At 50.4% G+C, this 14613-nt stretch overlaps 1 protein-coding gene across 4 annotated transcripts in view; it reads right to left on the bottom strand.

Annotated features, from left to right (window-relative positions):
* SLC37A1 (solute carrier family 37 member 1) overlaps window positions 1-13576 on the bottom strand; it is an 83285-nt gene extending 69709 nt beyond the window's left edge. The window contains exons 1-2 of one of the 4 annotated variants that reach the window (XM_025292240.3): window positions 4521-4736; window positions 3784-3868 (exon numbers count right to left, since the gene is read on the bottom strand). The gene's annotated coding sequence lies outside the window, so the exon portion shown is untranslated. Of the gene's footprint in view, window positions 1-3783; window positions 4109-4520; window positions 4737-13529 lie in introns of those variants that run through there. The other 3 variants (XM_025292250.3, XM_025292247.3, XM_045166536.1) reach the window with 3 other exon arrangements.
* Window positions 13577-14613: the final 1037 nt, after the last annotated feature.

Below are 14613 nucleotides of genomic sequence, written 5' to 3'. Positions count from 1 at the left end.
AGAGAGCCACCAACCAGCCGGTCCTGATTCCCCCGCTGGGGGCCAGGCCACATCTGAGCTACAGTAACAGAGAGGAACGTAGGCCTGGACCAGGTGGTGAGTTATCAAACCCATCATTTGACTGTGGCTTTGCAATGGAGTCTAAATACATGTAATGCCATGGGGATAAACACCTCGAATCAGCCTCCTCATTTCTCACTCCTGTGGTCACTGCAGGGGCCTTGGAAAATGGCCCCTTTCTGAGCAAGACAGGAAGAAAGCGGCAGGGAGGCCTGGCCGCCCATTCCAAAGCCAACCTCACCACGCGTGCTGTCTTCCAGTTTTTCTCCTATGTTCGCTGGGTGAGGAGGAATCTTGGGGACCCATGCATTACCTTACAGAGCACACCACGCCCTCGGGAGCATGTACGGTTCCATCTTAGCACTTATGGAAAAGTCACAGGTTATACGGTGTTTTTAAAGAAGGCTAGTTTTGATGGAACATTGATTTTGATTTAAAGCTTAGAAATGTATTCAATGTCTTTAAACAACTTCCCTGAGATAACAGACAAGTAACAGCCAACAGTTCTAAGTTAGAGGATCTAAAATGGGCCTCAGGATCCCCATGTTCACACCTGCCTTCCCTCTAGAGTGAGCTTTCAAAATGCACCTTGGCAAGCCATCACACAAGATGCTTGCTCCTTAGAAGAAAAGCTATGACAAACCTAGACAGCATATTAAAAAGCAAAGACATCACTTTGCCAACACAGGTATGCGTAGTCAAAGCTACGGATTTTTTCAGTAGTCATGTACGAATGTGAGAGTTGGACCACAAAGACGGTTGAGTGCTGAGGAATTGATTCTTTTGGTGCTGAAGAAGACTCTTGAGAGACCCTTGGACTGCAAGGAGATCAAACCAGTTAATCCTGAAGGAAATCAGTCCTGAATATTCATTGGAAGGACTGATGCTGAAGCTGAAGCTCCAATACTTTGGCCACCTGATGGGAACAGCCAACTCGTTGGAAAAGACCCTGATGCTGGGAAAGATAGAGGACAGGAAAAGGGGGTGACAGAGGATGAAATAGTTGGATGGCATCACCAACTCAATGGACATGAGTTTGAGCAAACTCAGGGAGATAGTGAAGGACAAGGAAGTCTGGTGTGCTGCAGTCCATGGGGTTGCAAAGAGTCAGACATGACTGCTGCGATGCTGAACAACAAGCTGTCATACCTGTCCCCTGACCCCATCTCCTCTCAGAGAGGCAACGAGGCCCCTCCTTCTGCTTCAGCCAGGAGAACTACACCTTTGCTCCTCCCAGCTCATCATCCTGCCTGGAGTGCCACCTGCCCTCGTGGCTGGCCCTGGGCTGGGTAATCCCAGGCATGTCACAAACTTACTGTTCCCTCACTTGCCCCAGCTAAAAAACAGGGATGGTGGCATCTACATTTTTGGGTTGCTATTAAAAATGAGATGTGCGATCTGTGGACAGCCCTGAGCACAGAGCCTGGTGTGGAGGAGATGCCCAGTCAGGAGGAGCTGGTTCTGTTCTCAGCAGACATCACGAGAGGCATCAAGGGACTGCAGGCGACCACCCAGCCCCCATTCCCTGGTCTAGCACAGAGCCAGCGCCCAGGAGACGTGTGGAATTAAGCTCCACAAGCGTTTCAACACTGTTGTTGCTCATATCTCTAGATTTTAAAAAGATTTTATTAAAATTCTGCTCAAAATGAGTGGGCCTAAACATACTTTGAGAAGGGGCTTCTCAGGTGGTGCTAGAGGTGAAGAACTCACCTGCCAATGTAGGAGACATAAGAGACCAGGCCTCCAACCCTGGGTTGGAAAGATCCCCTGGAGAAGGGCATGGCAACCCACTCCAGTATTCTTGCCTGGAGAATCCCATGGACAGAGAAGCCGGGCAGGCTATGGTCCATAGCGTCGCAAAGGGTTGGACACAACTGAAGTGACTGCACCCATATGTTGAGAAACAATTTTTGGGTGCTGACTTTAAAGTAAAGGATTTGGTCTGAATTTTACAGCACCTGGGAATGGATGGTCAGAAGCAAATGTCCTCCTCCGTCCAGACACTGCTTCTCTAGGTACAGTTTATCTGGAAGTATCCAACTGCATCTACTACACCCACTAAGGGACTGCCCTGGTGGCTCAGAGGCAAAGAATCTGCCTGCAGTGCAGGAGACTCGGGTTCAGTCCTTGGGTTGGGAAGATCCCCTGAAGGGGGAAATGGCAACTCACTCCAGTATTCTTGCCTGGAGAATCCCATGGACAGAGGAGCTGAGCGGGCTACAGTCCAAAGGGTCGCAAAGAGTCACATATGACTGAGCTACTAAGCACACACGAACACACCAACTCATCAGTCAACCTCAATACAAGGCTGGTAAAACTTGGAACTTTAAAACAAAATCCAGAAGACATTGGAAAAATCAGCAGGAAAAAAAAAAAGTCTCGATTTCCTTTGAAAACTACGGTTCTTCCTCCTCCTATAAAATGGGTGAACTCCAGTGCTATAAATTCTCACCGTTGGTGCAGTTAAGATGTGTAAACATAGTGATTTTACATGTTGGACGTTAAGAGCTCGATTTAATTAGGCCCTTTCCTCCAAAGTCTGATGGGTGACCACTGACCATTCCAGCAAGGGGCTGGTTAAGAACTCCGAGGACACGGCTGACAATTCTGTGCTCTCCTGCCAGCCCCAAGGCTGGCCCAGAGGCTGGCCCGGGGCGCTGGACACCTGGGGCAAATTCAGGTTGGTCCAGTTTCCCTCAGTCCCCTCCCCTCCCTTGCTTCCTCTGGGCAGGTCCCCTCCAAAGAGAGAACAGCAGAACTGGAGCTGATCACTTGGTTTAAGCCTTGTTTTTGACACATAACCCAAGTACATAAAAAGAACATGCACTTTTTAAAAAATGGCTCTTAATAGACACCTGGAACTCACAGCACCACAGGAGGGAAAAGTGTAAGAATATCCAGTTTCAAAGATAACAACTTCAGAAGCACCCCACCACAGCATCTCTGTTACAATCCACAAAGCACGTTTTTATACCCATCATGTGAAAGAGCCCAACTTAGTCTATAAACTGTAAAACTTTGAAATGGAATGACCTGAAGGCAATATGAATTCTGGAGCTCCACCTTTGGCCTCACCACTTGCGGAAGAGTCCTGTGTACTCACTGGAGGTGAAAAAGAGACTCAAAGGCAAGCAATGAAGAGAATAACACAGAAAGGGTCTTCCCACAACTGAAGCTCTGTTGTCAGTAGTCAAAGCAATCCCATGCATACCTTAAATAATCTACCTAAAGGCAAAGCTTTTAAGCTGGGTCTTATTTTAAGACAAACAAGTTTTCATACATTTTTCTTTTATGAGGGAGAGAAAGATAATGAGTGAGGGAAACTTGCTTTCCAGAGAAAACACTTTCTATGGTCTGTGCTTTAGGCTGTTAGCAATATTAAAGATTAATGACAATAGCCAGTATCTCTTTCCTGGGCTTCAGTACAAATGCAAACCCTCCATCTCCATCGCTTTCTCCCACCAACAATCAGCACCCCAGGTGGTGTGCACAACACAGAACCTGTAAAGGCACTTCCAAAACCATGTGGTAAGACTCTGGGGGTCTCCAGTCCTGGGTTCTCAAGGTTCATTTTAAAAGGCCTTAAAGAAAGAGCAATGGGGAAATTTAATCTAGTTACCAACTCAGACATCCTCAGAGGATTGAAATTCAAGGGCAGGTGGGCACTGTCCAGGAGGGCAGCTCAGGGAGAGGAAAGGAAAGACGGGCTAGAGAAATTCAAACCTGAAGGTGGGGCGAGGGGCCTCCAGCACTGGGGTCGCAGTCACGGGTCGCCAGGTCACGGGGATCAGCAGGGTGGCTGCGGAGGCTGGGACGGCAGGAGGGTGCGGGCAGGAGGAAAAATAAGCCAGACTGGGGTTGCCCCGAGGCCGGGTGACTTTCCGGGGCTCTGGGTCCTGTAAATCACTCCCGGAGGCTCCAGGCTCTGGGGACCAGCCGCTCAGAGACAAACAACCCGAAGGCCCCGGGTGCGGGCGCCGGCTCCTCCCCGCTGTCGGTCCCGGAGGAGGACAGGCGGGCACGCCCCCGTCTCAGCCGCGCGATGGCCCCGCGCCCTGCTCCCCGCCCGACCCCCGGCATAGCTGTCACCGCGGCCCGGCGGCCCGGGAGGGGCCCGGGAGGACGGCTCGGCTCGCCAGCGCCCGGAGCTCCGATGGGCGGATGCCGGCCCGGCACCGGCTCCGCGCCTCCGCTCCCGGGTCCCGGGGCGCCCGGGTGATCCCGTAGACCCACCCGCGCCCGGCTGCATCCGCCCCCTTGGGCCCGGTGGTCGCCCGGCCCCGGACCAGCACAAAGACGCGCGCCCGGCGCAGGGACCCGGCTCCCCGCGCGTCGCCAGCGCTGGCAGGTGTCGCTCGGCCCCGGCGCCCTGGTTCCCAGGCCCGGCCGGCGCGGGCGGTGGGCAGGGGTCCGCGCATCGCAAGCCCTCTCCCCGCCCCGTCCAGGTCCCCACGCCTCACCTGCGCCCCAAGGCCCGCGCCCCGCCGCCCGGCCCCGCCGCCGCGGGCGCTTCCTGTCGCGACTTCCTGGGGCGGCGCGGAGGCCCCGGCGGCCCTTTCACTTTCAGCGACCGCGGGGCGCCGGCTCGGGCCCCTCCCCTCCGGCTCATCCTCCTCCCGTCCTCCCCCGGCCCCGGAGCCGCCCGGGGGCCCTGACAGCCTGGGGACGGCGGGCGGGGCGCCCCCACGCGGAGCCCGGGGCATCGCCGCGCAGGAGTCCTCCCCGCGGCCCCAGGTCCCGGCAGCACCTGCCTGTGCGCGCCCGGGCTTGAGTTCCCACTGACCGAAGAGGCGTTCCCCAAGGACGCTTAGTCCTCAAGGCAGGTCCTACCCAGAGCGCGGCTTCCGAGAAAGGATGGCACTAAAGGGGCAGCCTTGCCGCTGCCACCTGCCCCCAACATTATTCCTATTGCCTCCTCTCAGGGGTCAGACTTAGACTGACGTTGTATTAAATGAAAATGGGGCGCATGATAACTGTGTTGACCCATCTTTGATCACACCTGTGTAAGTGTGACACGCGGCTCACCTCACCTGCTCTCAATCACCTGCTCTAGACCAACCTCCCCTGTGCAGTTAGACATCCCCTCTCCTAATCCAGACCCTTGGCACCACCCCCTCCCCGCCCAAGCCTGATTATTTTCCTCGGGACCTGCAGAGCACCCAGGGTGGACACATGGCATCCAAACCCAGCCCAGGTGCCTGCTCCCAGGAAAGCAGCTCCCGGGAAGGGCCCATGAGACAGAAAAGAAACTCCAGGCAGAAGTGTCCACACGATTAAACCAACACTTGAAGCTAAAACAAATTCAACGCCTGGCTGTAAATGCCCCAGAGGTCTGTAGGAGACAGAGGGCCCTGTGGCCTCTGGGCAAGCACCCACCTGGGTCTCAGGAGACCCACCCAGGGTCTCGCGGGCCCTGCTGTGCCTGGGGAACACCGTGCCATTCTTTCCCGCTGGCTGAACTGGGTGTCAAATACCCCACCTCTGTTGGCTTTTGAGACGCCTCCTCCATGTGCGAAGGAGAACTGCCACTTCACTGAAGCTGGAGGTTGAGCCGAAGGACGGCTGCTGCTCACCCTGCAAGGGAGGCGGCCCGTCTCCTGATTTCTGCCTCCCCTGGGTGAGGTCTCTTTCCCCAGACCTCCTCTCTCAGACAGTTCTCCTCCCTTCCCTAACTCTCCATTCCTGCGGATTCAAGCCTGCCCAGCCTGGCTTCCCTGTCCCTCCAAGTCACCCTGCACTCTCACCTGCCCAGGGCTCTGCTCAGGGCTCCTCAGGCTCCCAGCCTCCAAGCAAGCCCTCCCTCCCCAAATCCACTTCTCCAGCACCTCAAACTGCCCTCCCAAAGCAGACTGGACCCTGGCGTTCCTGAGGAAACCTTTCAAGGCCCCCCTTTAGATCAGGAATGAGCCCCAGTCCTTACTAGCTAGAAAGCAAGATCCAAACCCACACATGACTTCAGGACCAAAGCTCAGACCGTTCTTCAGTTTCCAAGACTTTCTCACACGTCAGGTTGCTATCTCTGCCCTGGGCCTCCAGGCCAGCCTTTTCTAGTGAGCTCAAACTTCAAGACCCAGGTCAAGTATTTGTTGGTTTACTGCTTTCCCAGGGCGCTACAGGAACCTCTGGGTCCTGACTTAACTATCACAATGAACTAGTACTGGTTATTTCTAAACCTGTCTCCTGACCCCTAGCCTGGGACCAAGGGATTCTCAGGGTCCTGCCCAACTCAGAAGGCCTCATCCATGTTTGCCAACAGCACGAAAAGATGCGGGGGAACTCAGCACAGGGAGCCCCTCCGTTTCTACACCATTCCTCACCTAGAAAGAGATGATACTTGTGTGGCACACCGGGGAAACCAGAGGAACCTGAGCTGGTCTGTATAATATTTGCCAAAAACATCCATCTATTAATTTTGCTGTTGTTGTTTTATCCACTCAGTCCTGTCTAACTCTTGTGACTCCATGGACTGTGACCCACCAGGTTCCTCTGTCCATGGAATTGCCCAGGCAAGAATACGGGAGCTGGTTGCCATTTCCTTCGCTGGGGGATCTTCCAAACCCAGGGATCGAACCTACAACTCCTGCTTCTCCTGCACTGGCAGGCAGATTCTTACCACTGAGCCACCAGGGAAGCCCCTATTAATTTTACAAAGATTAAAATAGTAATATTTTACAAAATACAGTTTTTACGTTATTATTTTGTATGATTGATTGTAAGAAATATTTGAAAAGTATTAGGGAGACAGTAAATTTGTATGAAATTTCCAAATAAAACAGTTCACATTTTGGAATGAAAACAAGTAATTGCTCCAGTGGACATACCAGGTCTCATGCTTGACGTGGGTGCACGTAAGCTCAGGACGGGAGACAGCTGCGATGTTACCACGGGGACACTTTCTTGGTTAAAGTAGATGATCACCTGAAAGTCTTTCTTACAATCACACACATTTCCCAAAAGTTGAAATTATATTTAAGAATCTGACACTCTTTTTTTTCAACTTGTTATGTTGACATTTCTTATGCGAATCAACAAATAAATTTCCAGCCCAGTTGACATTTCATATCCAGCATTTCAAGCTCATGACGAAGCATGTCGGTCAGCACAGCAGTGCCCGCGGGCTGCTGGTGCCAAAGCCGACGGCCGGGCTTCCAGAGAGATGAGCCCAGGGTGCCCAGACCTGGGGCTGCCTCTGAACACACCTGCCTGGGTGGCCCTCGGCTTTAACCTCAAACTTCCATGTTGAGTTCAAATTTATTTTGATTTTATTTCAGAAAAGAGGAACAGACCCAATGAGAGGTACAAACACTCTGATCCAACAGACATGTCTTGGGTGCCTACCGGAGCCAGCCCTGAGCCAGGCACAGAGGCCTCAGTCAACAGGGGCCTTGCTTTCGCAGGATTCATAGAGCAAAGGCGTGTGGCAGGAACAGGCTGGTCCTCTCAGAGGGAAACTGATGTGAGCATGAGGGAGGACTCAGGTTCATTTCCTGGGGTAACCATAACAAAGGACCTCAAACTGGGTGACTTAAGATAATAGACATTTACGGTCTCTCAGTTCTGGAGGCCAAGACATGGGCAGGGGACTTCCCTCCAGTCCAGTGGTTATGACTTCACCTCTCAGTGCATGGGTGCAGGCTTGATTCCTGGCCAGGGAGCTAAGATCACACATGCGTCTCAGCCAAAAAAAACTAAAACAAAAACATAAAAACAAAACCAATATTGCAACAAATTCAATAAAGACTTTAAAAATGGCCCATATTAAGAAAAAAAAAAAAAAACTAATAAAAAAAAAGATGTTGGCAGGGCTGTGCTCCCTCCAAAGTCTCCAGGGAAGTTTCTGTTTCACATCTTTCTCTCAGCTTCTGATGTCACTGGCCATCCCGGGTGCTTTTGACCTTGTCGGGGTGTGTGTGTGTGTGTGTTAGCTGCTCAGTCGTGTCCAACTCTTTGCAACCCCATAGACTGTAGCCTTCCAGTTTCCTCTGTCCATGGGATTCTCCAGGCAAGATTACTGGAGTGGGCTGCCATTGCCTTCTTGTAGCTACATGGCTCTAATCAGCCTCTGTATTTACCTTCCCCTGGATTGTCTGCATTCATATTGTCTTTTCTCCCTCTGTCTGTATCTCTGTTTCCCTCTGATAAGGACACCAGTTATGCTGGATATATGCTCCCAATGCCAAGAGGGAGCATATATCTATATCTATATCTATATCTATCTATCTATCTATCTATATATATAACTATAACTAAACTCATTATATCTGCAGTGATCCCATTTCCACTAAGGCCACATTCAGAGCTTCAGGGAAGAACATGAATTTGTGGGGTGGGGCAGGGCAGGAGGGGAACATTATTTAACACAGAACAAGGCTTTAAGGTTCTGTATAAGCCTGAACAGTACTAGGGAGGGCACTCCCAGGTGAGCAGCATCAGGAAGTTGGCACCTGAGGTCCACGGAAGTCAGGGGAGTGGGCTGTCACTGGGATCCAGGGCGCTGAGGCTGCAGAGGGACCTGTTGGACTGAGAGGGACTTTAGCAGAGGAGTAGCGGGGGAAAGATTCAGGGAATCCACAGCCCCATCTCTGCTCCAGACCTCCCACTGCCTGACCTAGGAGGGGGCAGAGGCCAGGGGAATCCCTTGGACACAGTGCAGCGCTGGACAGATGTGGTCCTTTCCTTGCCAAGAGCTTCCAGCTAGCGGAGGTGTCAAGTCACCAGCGATCACAACACCAACTCTCGTTATAATAGGAGACACTGTTGTTGTTTAGTTGATAAGTCTTGTTGGACTCTTTGTGACCCCATAGACTGTAGCCCACCAGACTCCTCTGTCCATGGGATTTCCCAGGCAAGAATACTGGAGTGGGTTCCCATTTCCTCCTCCAGGGGATCTTCCTGACCCAGGGATCGAACCTGAGTCTCCTGCATTGGTGGGCAGATTCTTTAACACTGTACCACCTGGGAAGTCCAATAGGGGACATGGGTGCCAAAGAGGGTCGCCTGACCCAGACTTGATGGTCACAGGAGGTGACATGTCAGGAGTACACTAGGAGTTGGCCTAAAGCTTGGAGAAGAGAAGTCTGTGCAGAGGGAGCACTGCAGGTACAAAAGCCTCCGAGACAGGCTGATTGGGGAGTGGGGATGGAGCGGGGTGAGTGAGAGGGCAAGGCTGAGGACTCTGGCAGCAATCTGACTGTTGTCTGGGAGTGCAGATGGAAGGAAGGTCTAAGAGGTGACAGAAAGGAGGCAAATGAGGAGGAAGAGGGTAGACACCCAACTGTTGGACCTGGGCAGTTACGTGGATGGTGGCGTCTTCACAGAGACAGGGAACAAACAGAGGACAAACAGACTCGAGGGGCGGAGGCAGGGACAGGGAATTAGTTTATATTTGTTGAGCGATCGGTTCCTGAAGGACCATTCAGTGGGGATGTTGACAGGAGTTGGACATGTGTGTCTGGAGTCTGTGGAAGAACCCTAGGCTGGTGAGGGATGTGGGTGTAGACGACCAGGAGGGAAGAAAGCTTGCCAACACCTATGGGCCACGCAGGGAGATGGGCTGGAAGCTGAGGATGGAGCAGAGGGAAAAGCCAGAAGACTGTGATGTCCAGGAACCCGAGGGAGACACTGGGGGCTGCAAAGAAGTCAGGGTCTACTGACTTCATCTGGAAGGGGATGACTGAAGTTTCCATGGGTGTGGGGTGGGGTGGGTGTGGAAAAGGAGACAACATGGAGCAGAAAACCATTCCAGGAAGGTTGGCTGTACTAAGAAAGGAAAGGCCCAATGCTGGAGAGGGACTTAGGGAGGAGAAGGGATATGTTTTAAATGTGTGGACATTTTCAAGCATAGATGAAAATAGAGATAACATAACAAAGCCCCAGGGACCCAACACCAGCCTTCGTCAATGATCAGTGTATGGCCAGTTTTGTTTCCTGTATTGACTCACTTCCTGTCCCAGGATTATTTTGCAGAAAATCCCAGACATTATATTTCACCTATACAATTTCATGTGTATTTCTAAAAGATACATTTTTAAGCATAACCATTTTACCATCATCATGGCTCCCCCAAGCAAGAATAATCCCATAGCAGCATCAACTCCCCAGCCCATGTTTTCACTCCCCTGCGTGTCCTGTAAGTGGCCTCATGCTCTGAGTTCACTTTCAGGTGGGGACACGAACAGCCCATGTTAGCGTATTGTCTGACATGTCTCCTAGGTCTCTCCGTCTGGAGATTCCCCTCTGTCTTTGTCCCGAGCCATTTGTCGCTGTCATCACGGAGGCCGGGCCCTTCTTCTTGTGGAGTTTCCTACACCGTGTGCTGTGCTGACTCTTTCTTTATGACATAATCAAACTCATTCTTTGCGCATTTCCTTTGTATTTCCTGAAACTGGCAATGAGGTCTCGAGGTCTGATCATATTCTGGTTGATTCAAGGCAGAGAGGCACCAAGCATCGGGTCATCCTCTGTGGTATTAGACATGCCTCACCTAAATTCTGGAGACGGCAATGGCACCCCACTCCAGTACTCTTGCCTGGAAAATCCCATGGATGGAGAAGTCTGGTGGGCTACAGTCCATGGGGTCGTGGAGAGTCGGGACACGACTGAGCGACTTCACTTTCACTTTTCATTTTCATGCATTGGAGAAGGCAATGGCAACCCACTCCAGTGTTCTTGCCTGGAGAATCCCAGGGACAGGGGAGCCTGGTGGGCTGCCGTCTATGGGGTCACACAGAGTCAGACACGACTGAAGCGACTTAGCAGCAGCAGCAGCACCTAAATTCATTACTTCATTAGAGATAGAATCCATACTTGCGAGATGCCGACATCAGAATTCCATTGTTTCTTTTTTATTTGCTAGCATACTTTTATAAAAAGAAACATCCCCTCTGGGGTTTCCCTGGTGGCTCAGTGGTAAATAATCTGACTGCCAATGCAGGAGACATGGGTTCAATCCCTGGTCTAGGAAGATCCCATATACTGTGGAGCAACTAAGCCTATGTGCCAAGACTACTGAGCCCGCACTCTAGAGCCCAGGAACCACAACTAATGAGCCTGTGAGCCACAGCTACTGAAGCCTGCGTGCCCTAGAGCCTGTGCTCTGCAGTAAGAGAAGCCACTGCACTAAGCCCATGTACTGCAATGAAGAGTAACCCCTACTCAGCACGGCTAGAGAAAGCCTGGGCAGCAACGAAGACCCAGCACAGTAAACAATACATAAATAAAATTATATAAATGTGCTGTGCTACATATATATATATATATAAAGAGAAATGTGCCCTCATCAGTCATTCAATTATTCAGTTAACTCTGAGGCACAGTTCATATAGGAAAGGATAAAGGTGAAATTCCGTATTCATCAGTGGTCCAAATAATGAGCTGATTTTCTAGTATTCTTCAAAAGTGAGCCGTGAGTTTTTTGTGCTCTGCGTTTTCACGCTCAGCATTAGTGGGTGGAGCCACAGTCGCTGTGTTTGCATGCACTCCCTTTGTTACTCTCCTCCCTGACTCTCACTGGACCACACTGGCCACTCCTTGGCCAGTGGGAGCCTCTTCTAACTGACTCCTGGGTCCTTCTGATGTGACCCAGGCACTTTGTCTTCCAGGGTGACCACGGTCCTAGGAAGCTTGTCTCATGCATATCCTGCCCAGACTGGAGTCAGCCCCTCCCCCAGGAGACCAGGTCCTGGAGCAGCCAGAAGGGAAGGTGGGGGTGGGCAGGAAAGGGAGCTCCAAGCTTGAATGACACAAGTCCCACTACAGGAAGAAAGAGCAGGAATCCAGAGTATGTGAGGAGGAATGAGCCTCGGGCTGGAGAAGGGGTGAAGGAAATGGGCAGGACCAGAGCGCAGTCCCTCTGCAGGTGAGAAGGCACGAGGGGTGGAGTCTTACCTCTGTTCCCTTTGTCACAGAAAGGAGTCAGTTGTGAAAGTGAAGAGGGAGGTGTTTGGGGGGACATCCAGAGAGTTCAGGGGAACCTCTGGGAACCCTGGGGAGGGGACAGCAGGTGCAGCTGGGAAACCAGAAGGAAGGTCATGAGATGAGCGTCTCTTGGTGCCAGTCTGTGAGGCAGTGCAAATGTGTCCGAGAGTCCAGTGGCACTGAGAGAGGACATAGCAGTGGACAGCTCCACGTGGAAGGCTTGGCTTTCACCACCCTCTATTCACAGGGAACATTCACTCCTTTCTCTGGTCTTAAGAAACAGGCAATTTCAACCCTGCTGGAAGGTGGGGTCATCCATATGAGAGAGTCACCAAAAATGAGCACCTACTATGTACCTGAAGAACTATGGACAGAGGTTCAGGACATTGTACAGGAGGCAGTGATCAAGACTGTCCCCAAGAAAAAGAAATGCAAAAAGGCAAAATGGTTGTCTGAGGCGGTCTTACAAACAGCTTCCCTGTAGGGCTTCCCTTATAGTTCAGTCGGTAAGGAATCTGCCTGCAGTGCAGGAGACCCTGGTTCAATCCCTGGGTCAGAAAGATCCCCTGGAGAAGGAAATGGCAACCCACTCCAGGATCCTTGCCTGGAAAATCTCAGGGACACAGGAGCCTGGTGGGCTGCAGTCCATGGGGTCACAAAGAGTCTGGCATGACTGAGCGACTAACACATACTTACTTACAAACAGCTGAAAAAAGAAGAGAAGTGAAAGGCAAAAGAGAAAAGGGAAGATATACCTATCTGAATACAGAGTCCCAAAGAATAGAAAGGAGAGATAAGAAAGCCTTCCTCAGTGATCAATGCAAAGAAATAGAGGAAAACAACAGAATGGGAAAGACTAGCAATCTCTTCAAGAAAATCAGAGATACTAAGGGAACATTTCATGCAAAGATGGGCAAAATAAAGGACAGAAATGATATGGACCTAACAGAAGCAGAAGATATTAGGAAGTGGTGGCAAGAATACACAGAAGAGCTATACAAAAACATCTTAATGACCCAGATAACCAATCACCAAGCCAGACATCCTGGAGTCCAAAGTCAGGTGGGACTTAGGAAGTATCACTATGAATAAAGCTAGTGGAGGTGATAGAATTCCAGCTGAGCTATTTCAAGTCCTAAAAGATGATGCTATAAAAGCGTTGCACTCAATATGCCAGCAAATTTGGAAAACTCAGCAGTGGCCACAGGACTGGAAAAGGTCAGTTTTCATGCCAATCCCAAAGAAAGGCAATGCCAAAGAATGTTCAAACTACTGCACAATCACACTCATCTCACGCATTAGCAAAGTAATGCTCAAAATTCTCCAAGCCAGGCTTCAACAGTACATGAACAGTGAACTTCCAAGCTGGATTTAGAAAAGGAAGAGGAACCAGAGATCAAATTGCCAACATCTGTTGGATCATCAAAAAAGAAAGAGAGTTCCAGAAAAAACATCTACTTCTGCTTTATTGACTATGGCAAAGCCCTTAACTGTGTGGATCACAACAAACTGTGGAAAATTCTGAAAGATATGAGAATACCAGACCACCTTACCTGCCTCCTGAGAAATCTGTATGCAGGTCAAGATGCAACAGTTCGAACTGGACGTGGAACAACGGACTGGTTCCAAATTGGGAAAGGAGTATGTCAAGGCTATATGTTGTTGCCCTGCTTATCTAACTTATATGCAGAGTACATCATGTGAAATGCCAGAATGGATGAAGCACAAGCTGGAACTGAGATTGCTGGGAGAAATGTCAAGAACCTCAGATATGCAGTGACACCACCCTTATGGCAGAAAGCAAAGTGGAGCTAAAGAGCCTCTTGATGAAAGTGAAAAGGGAGAGTAGAAAAGTTGGCTTAAAACTCAACATTCAGAAAATGAGGGTCATGGCATCCAGTCCATCACTTCATGGCAAATAGATGGGGAAACAATGGAAACAGTGACAGACTATTTTGGGGAGCTCCAAAATCTCTGCAGATGGTGACTGCAGCCATGAAATTAAAAGATGTTTGCTGCTTGGAAGAAAAGCTATGACCAACCTAGACAGCATATTAAAAAGCAGAGACATTACTTTTCTGTCAAAATCTGTCTAGTCAAAGCTATGGTTTTTACAGTAGTCATATATGGATGTGAGAGTGGGACCATAAAGAAAGCTGAGTGCAGAAGAATTGATGCTTTTGAACTATGGTGTTGGAGAAGACTCTTGACAGTCCCTTGGACTGCAAGGAGATCAAACCATTCAATTCTAAAGGAATTTCTGAAGCTGAAACTCCAATACTTTGGACACCTGATGTGAAGAATTGACTCATTGGAAGAGACCCTGATGCTGGGAAAGATTGAAGGCAGGAACAGAAGGGGGTAACAGAGGATGAGATGGTTGGATGGCACCAATGGCTCAATGCACATGAGTCTGAGCAAGCTCTGGGAGTTGGTGATGAACTGGAAAGCCTGGTGTGCTGCAGTCCATGGGGTCGCAAAAAGTTGGACATGACTGAGCTACTGAACTGAACTACGTGCACAATAAGCTCTATGTAGAAGCAGGGGTTGCCATGAGAAATAAGACAAAAAAAAAAAAAAAAAAAAAAAAAGGACCTTCCACCAAGAAGCTCTGTCTCTGCAGGGAAACCATGAGGC

Source organism: Bubalus bubalis, chromosome 1 (genome assembly GCF_019923935.1).
Source record: "Bubalus bubalis isolate 160015118507 breed Murrah chromosome 1, NDDB_SH_1, whole genome shotgun sequence".
NCBI lineage: Eukaryota > Metazoa > Chordata > Mammalia > Artiodactyla > Bovidae > Bubalus > Bubalus bubalis.
The sequence above is the reverse complement of the archived record's forward strand: the minus strand, read 5'-3'. Positions and strand labels throughout refer to the sequence as shown.